Raw genomic sequence first — 6,693 nt, 5'->3', positions numbered from 1 at the left:
AAAAGGGTTGTCTTTTATTATGTCAAACATCTTAGGACCATGTCTCTAAAAAAAAAAAAATCCCATCATATTATTTGGGACAAATTAATCCATTGTTACATTGGCCTTTTAATGGAATTTATTGATAATAAGAAAAATAAAGTCAACATAGATGGATTGTCAACTTCATTCTTTAAACTGTGCTCTTGGAGAAGGAGCCAAAGGGAATCAGAAGCTCAGCAAATGTTAAATGTTAAAAGAGTTATACAATGTCTACATATGTACTTAATCCTCAGCCAATAGATTTTGTTTTCACTTCGAGGGTCACCCCACATTGACCTTTCCGGGGTGTTAGAAAGACTTCACACATGCTTGATCGGGCCAGAAACCCCCAAAACCAAAATTGATTTGCAACATCAATAAAGGAAGTTATTTGCATTCAAAGGGGAAAAAAAGATGGAAAATCCATAAGTTTCTGTTTTTATTTTTCATCCCAAACCTGCTGAAAGATGGGGTATTGTTTGACTTTTTTTCCACTACTTACTGCACAATATCAGATCTTTACGTTTGGATCCTTCCAGACTGCAATTCATTCAATAATAATGGTGAAATTCATCTGTTCTCCAGCTCTGCTCCAAGAGCTATAAAAGATTTGGAAAGTTTTCTTCTAGTTTCACACATTGTCTCTGATGGAAACAAGTTTAAGAGGGAAGGAAAAGGCCACCCTGGATGAATTCTTACTGCCTCTTTCTCCCAGCCCATTCTCTCTTTCCATTTCTTTCAATTCACACCTCAGCTCGCTCTATCCGACACGCGAGTCAACACTTTCTTCCCAGAAATCAGAGGAGGCATGTTCACATTCGCAGCAGTTACTATACTCAGCACCAGGTTTACAAAGCAGCTGAATTAGTTTGGGATTAGGTAGAGCACTGCTTTTCTCATTATAGCCTGTTGGCTCTGTTCACTGTTCATTTCATTGTTCCGGACTTCTGCCTTTGTCTAGGTAGGCTTTTATATAACCGATTTTACTATTACGTCACCTGAGGAATGAATTACACTCTTAGTCAGAAATGTTTGGAGATGAAATTCAAGATTTTGTAAAAGAGTTGTCACCCTTCCTTTGGCGACTAAGGTGTGTGAGAGAGACAAGGAGCAAGACAAGGGGCTGCACTCATACAGCTACTGTTTACCTTTGTAAAGAGTTGTGAGCGAAGTTCCAAATCTCTGATTTCTTAAATTTTGTCAAATGATACTGAGGTGTGGTTTCGCTTTCAGAAATATTTGTCGGAGAAACAATCATTGATGTGGAGTTTCTGCTCTGCGCTTCCCAGATATCGCCATCAACAAGCAGGGGTACTGCAAAGTTATTTGTTTTTAGAGTTTTAATGGGCGGTAGGCGCTCTTCTTTCTTTCCCTGCTCAGCCACGGTGACTATCACAGTTCATTTTTCTGTTCAGTACAAACAGACACAATGGAACAGTACTGTAAATCAAATCCCTGTCTGTCAGCCAATGCATATGTCCTGCGAGAGACCAATCAAACATTGTGTGTTTGGAACAGCAACTGTAACAGCTTTAATGAAATGGCTGTGTTTTGAATCACAATTGTGTTATAGCAATCAGTGATGGAGAGTAGCAAATGGCAGACCTGTTTATTTGAAAATGTCATATTATATAATGTTCAGCTGCAGTCATTCCCTTATTTCTCATGTAACTTGACCTGGTGTTGCACAGTATTCCCACATTCTCACACACATACATCTCTGTCTCTAAGAGTTTGTAATGTAGTTCTTTTCTGTGAAAAATACCTTTTTTTCAGATGTTCTGGTCTTGCAATGCAACTTCTTTGCAACAACATATAATTTTGCCTCATGTAAATTTCATTATCACCTAACCTGTGTCTCCTTGGTGCAAGCAAGCTATTCATCTTGCACTTTAAGCTACAAGAAAATGTATGGCAATCAACTGGAAACTGAAAATACGGCTAGCCTGGTTCCAGACATTTGAATCGCAGCCCACATCTAATATTTGTGGGTCTTTGTAAATTCTATATGTGGTCTAGACCTACTCTATCAGTTCCCTGAGATAAGTCCTCTTATGATTTGACACTATAAATGAAATTGAATGGAATTATATTTGTTAAGCGATTGACATGGTGTTGTTCCCATTGATGGCTGTTTTGGCTGGTCGGTGAATCAACCAAGCCGAGCTTTGAAGGCAAACTTGACTTAATGCAGAGCAGAAGGAGAAAAGGAAGCATTTTCACCATTGATGTTTTATAAATTCTGGAAACAGCTTACAAGGATACGTTCATATGAGAATTGCCTAGTGGTGAATAAGCTATCATGGAACCAAAACTTTGATGATGAATGGCAATGCTTCTGCACTGTAGTGCCGGCAAAGTCCGGTTTAGCGTTCAGCTAACTTGAATGGGAGTCAGAATGTATTGCTCTAACCGTCCTGTTTACGTTAGCTTCATGCTTCAACTGAAGTACAGTGAGCTTGGACTTCGAAACCCTACCAGATCTCTGAGTTTTTCCTCCACTCCTAAAGGAAAACCTGTTGGAAATTGTTGAGCTAAGATCATTTTTTGGCTTCTGTACCCATAATCAGCATGGTGTATGCTTGTGACCCATGCGCTGATCCCAGAGCAGATTGAAGACAGGTTCTGGACGGGCTATTTATAAAGGTCACATTGTATTTTGGGAATGCAGCCACCCTGTAATCCTCTCCAATCCATGTTACATCAAAGCAGCGTGTCCTCTGCCCCTCACCAGTTTACAATATGCTACATTATGCACTGGCCTTTCTATAAACCCACACTAATTACCTCCAAACTCAGTGGAGATAGTCTGTTGTTTGAAAACACTTGTTTCTTTGGTAACTGTGCAAACCATGTATGGTTCGCTAGAAAAATCGATGCAGAGCTCCGCCCTAAAGATGTTCAACTGTAGATTACAGATTGTAGATGCGATTGCGGAAATTACATTCTATGCTTGTGGATTTCTAATCAGATTAGAGTTTAATGTTTTTTTCTGGAAAAATGTTCCTTGCAGAGTTTGGGAAAGAGTCCAAATACAGTACAATTGGAGTTCATTACTGAAAGAAAAACATTAACAGTATCAGTGAGTGTGTACAGTTCTCTTAGGAACTCAGGAAAAAGTGAAGCTCATAGAATTTTCTCATGTAAATCCAGAAACACTCAAAGTGGAAACCAGTCACGGAAAAAGACAATGTAACTACAATTTAAAGTTGTTCTTAGTCAAAAAAAATGTTAGGCCTCAAAATACACCCAATTGCGCGTTTTTAGTTTTTGCTCCTGAAAGACTCAGGCTTTGCAAAAAAACAGCACTACTGATAGTACACGTATACCCTCAGACTGCAAAACCCACAACTCCCAGCTCCACACCCAGACGCCTTTTCCTCTTTTTTACAGCCAGACATTCTCCAACCTGTCTGGGGTCCAGGAGTCAACCACCACCCCTTGACACCAATCCATACGGGTTAATTGACAATGAAAATACCTGGAGGGAAGACGGCCGTTTATAAAGTCAAGATTTAAACCGGGCCATATAGGATTATTAAAAAAAAGTCACGAGCATGCCGCAAAGAAAATATCTTGGTCTTCAGATGAATAGGTATTCTTTCTTCTTCTCGAATGTGTTGTTTTTCTTTGGGAAGCTTGTGGTCATGAAGTACTTTGGACCTCAGCTCGGAGGCAATTGAATAGATGTACAGAAGCCACACTGTGCAGAAAATAGTATTTAAATATGTTCTTTATGTTTTGATACCAAAATCGGGCTTCAGATGAGCACACGGTGTGCATCGGTGGCTTAAAATGCAGCTGCAGTGACGTGGGGCAGTTTTTTTTTACCACGACGGATGAAAACCGTCATTCAAACACTAGCCTCAACAGCACTCTCACAGTCACTGAGCAACGTTTTGTAGCCATGATACATTTGAGCTGATTTATGACCCTGTGGCTTAGTTTGTTGCACAATGCCGAAAACGTTATTCCTTTGCCCTGACTGAGATTTCGTCTTGTGCATTACCACCCTTAGGATTCGGCTTATGGATTGAATTAACAAACCAAATACACAATTGAGACACACAGAGATAAATGTGATGTACATGCAGAAAGACAGCAAAACGCACGCTCATACACTAGTTGCAGATCCTCATCCAAACCACTTATTTTTGGATGGTGGGTAAACAAAATCTAAACATGTATTCCATATTTCTTGGAGCCTGACATGATGCTGTTTGTCAGTGTATTATAAAACAGTAAGAGTGAATAACTCTGCGGCGATACCATCGCTACCACGTTTTGCTGAGGGCTGCTGAGCCCAGATAGCATCACGATTACACACCACCAAAGGGGTTAAACATGTGCGCTTTGTAAAAGAAACCTTGCAGCAGTGTGCAGGTTTCCATAACAATACTGCAGATACACGTCGCTCTCTGTAATCAAGGGTTTACTCACAGCTGCTTGTTTTGACAGAGTTGCGTCAGTTGTTTTGACAGTAGCTCAGCTGAACTCAACTTTTCAACCATTCAGCTCTTTTTTTCCATTTTCTAATGTCTGTGTGAGGATCATTGGCTCCTCACACTGCAGCGGCACCAGTATCTTTGTGTTCATTTTATTCTGGGCACTGCATGGATTAGCTTTGCACATGTTGGGCAGCTCTACTAAAAGTACACATGAGATGTTCACATCTAACACATGGTTTACACCAAACTCAAGAAAGAGATGAGAGGAAACAGTCTAAAGAGGGGGAATTCAGCCGTCTCTGGACACAGTGGTTTGTCCCTTGGACTACGTGCAGGCAATCCGATTTGTTTAAAGCAACACTATGTAACGTTTTGTACTTTAAAATAATGTTTCCAAAATCGTTTTAGTGGTAACAGGGTTAACGGCACCTCTGAATCCGCCTTGCTGCTCTCTACCGGGCGGCTGTGATCGCCCTCTCTAAGGGCGGCTGTGGCTCAGTGGTAGAGCGGTCACCTGCCAATCGGAAGGTTGGTGGTTTGATCCCTTTGCGCTGAAGTCCCATGTCAAAATGTCCTTTGGGCAAGGTACTAAACCCTGAGTTGCCCCCGATGCTGCCCCGGAGTGTAATTGTGTGTGACTGTTAATCTGATTACGTGAGCAGTTGGCCTCGGCCAGAGTGTGAATGGTGAATGGTTCCTGTACTTTGTAAAAGCTTTGAGTAGTTGTTAAAACTAGAAAAGTGCTTTATAAGAACAGTCCATTTACATCTACCGGCTATAACCACACTATGCAAGTTTGTTAGATCGGATCTGTAGTTCCAATGAGACACAATGGGACAATTCGGCTTCCAACCTGTAGGGGGACTGAAGCGGGAAAAGTGATTAAAACCACCTACAAATGTTGTTTGGAGTCTCCCAATTGATTTTCCAACTGTACTGACTTGAATAGAAACCAATGGCTGCCAGGAAATGCTGTGGGAGAAAATGTTACTGTAACGTAAGTAAGTGTCTGTGCCTGGTGGTAACATTTCATTTCGAATTTTCTCAGTTAAAGATTTTTTTATTTTTACCACAATTATTTGGGCGGATTAAACGTCCTATTTTGACTGTTAGATGGCAGAATGGCATGAATACAGCTGCTATGATAGTGACACGTGTGTCTTCAATTTCACAGCCTGTAGCTCATGTCACTTTTCATGCTTCCCAGCTATTGTGAGCCTGCTGTGTTTCTGACAGTCCTGACATGGAGGCATCATAAGAACACGGGTGAAACCTGCTGTCCTGTCTTGTCTGTTTTGAAGAGGCCTCGGGAGCTTTTCTTTGGTCAGCAGAGTCACTGAAAAGAAGTAAAGACGGGCAGCTTAAAGAAAGCACCATCTTGTCTCTGCATCATCTCACGTCGTTCTCTTGGTTTTTCTTCCATCCTTCATTTTTTTTTTGTACCGCGGTTGCCATTCTTTTGGAACGTCTCAGGATTGTCTTTTCCATTCCCAGGCAGCTGGAGCGAGTTACTGGCTGTTTGGCCATCAGGCCAGCGGGGGGAGACGCAGATGGTTCAATTCTCATGTCACCCTGTCTGCTTGGCAGAGACGTCAGGAGAGCAATTGGAGAAGGATTTTCTCACTGACACTGAATACACATACACGTGTACACATACCGATGCACACACACATAGGATGCAGTGTACACACAGTCACGCATGTAGGTGTGGAGAGCTTTCACACACATTTTTCCCAATTGCATTGCAGGCTTTGACTTGACACTCTCGTCCAGAGACACTCAGACCAAGTGAAGCAGTAGATTCAGCTCAAGCCACCAAAATGCAACAACATATACATGGGATCTTAAAAGGATCATTTAGGGTATCACACAATCACAAAAGTATAAAGGGAGACATGTTGCAGTGTTAACAAGTGTTTCCACCTACAAATCTATTCGTGTCAAAGTGGAAAAACCATGGAAACAACATTTAACAACATCATGAGGAACCACAACCCTCCAGTGCAAGTAGGGATGAACGACATGGAGAAATTGCAATTAGAGCCCGACCGATATATCTGCGGGCCAATATTATCAGCCAATATTAGGCAATTCCCGATATATCAGTATCTGCATTTATAATGGCCAATTAAAAAAAAAATCTGATCTGATAAATGAATATTTAAAAAATAAAAATGGACTGTCAACCATGTCAAGAGTGTTGGCGTTGCATAGTTTGTCCACC

Source organism: Etheostoma spectabile, chromosome 10 (assembly GCF_008692095.1).
Source record: "Etheostoma spectabile isolate EspeVRDwgs_2016 chromosome 10, UIUC_Espe_1.0, whole genome shotgun sequence".
Taxonomy (NCBI): domain Eukaryota; kingdom Metazoa; phylum Chordata; class Actinopteri; order Perciformes; family Percidae; genus Etheostoma; species Etheostoma spectabile.
The sequence above is the reverse complement of the archived record's forward strand: the minus strand, read 5'-3'. Positions refer to the sequence as shown.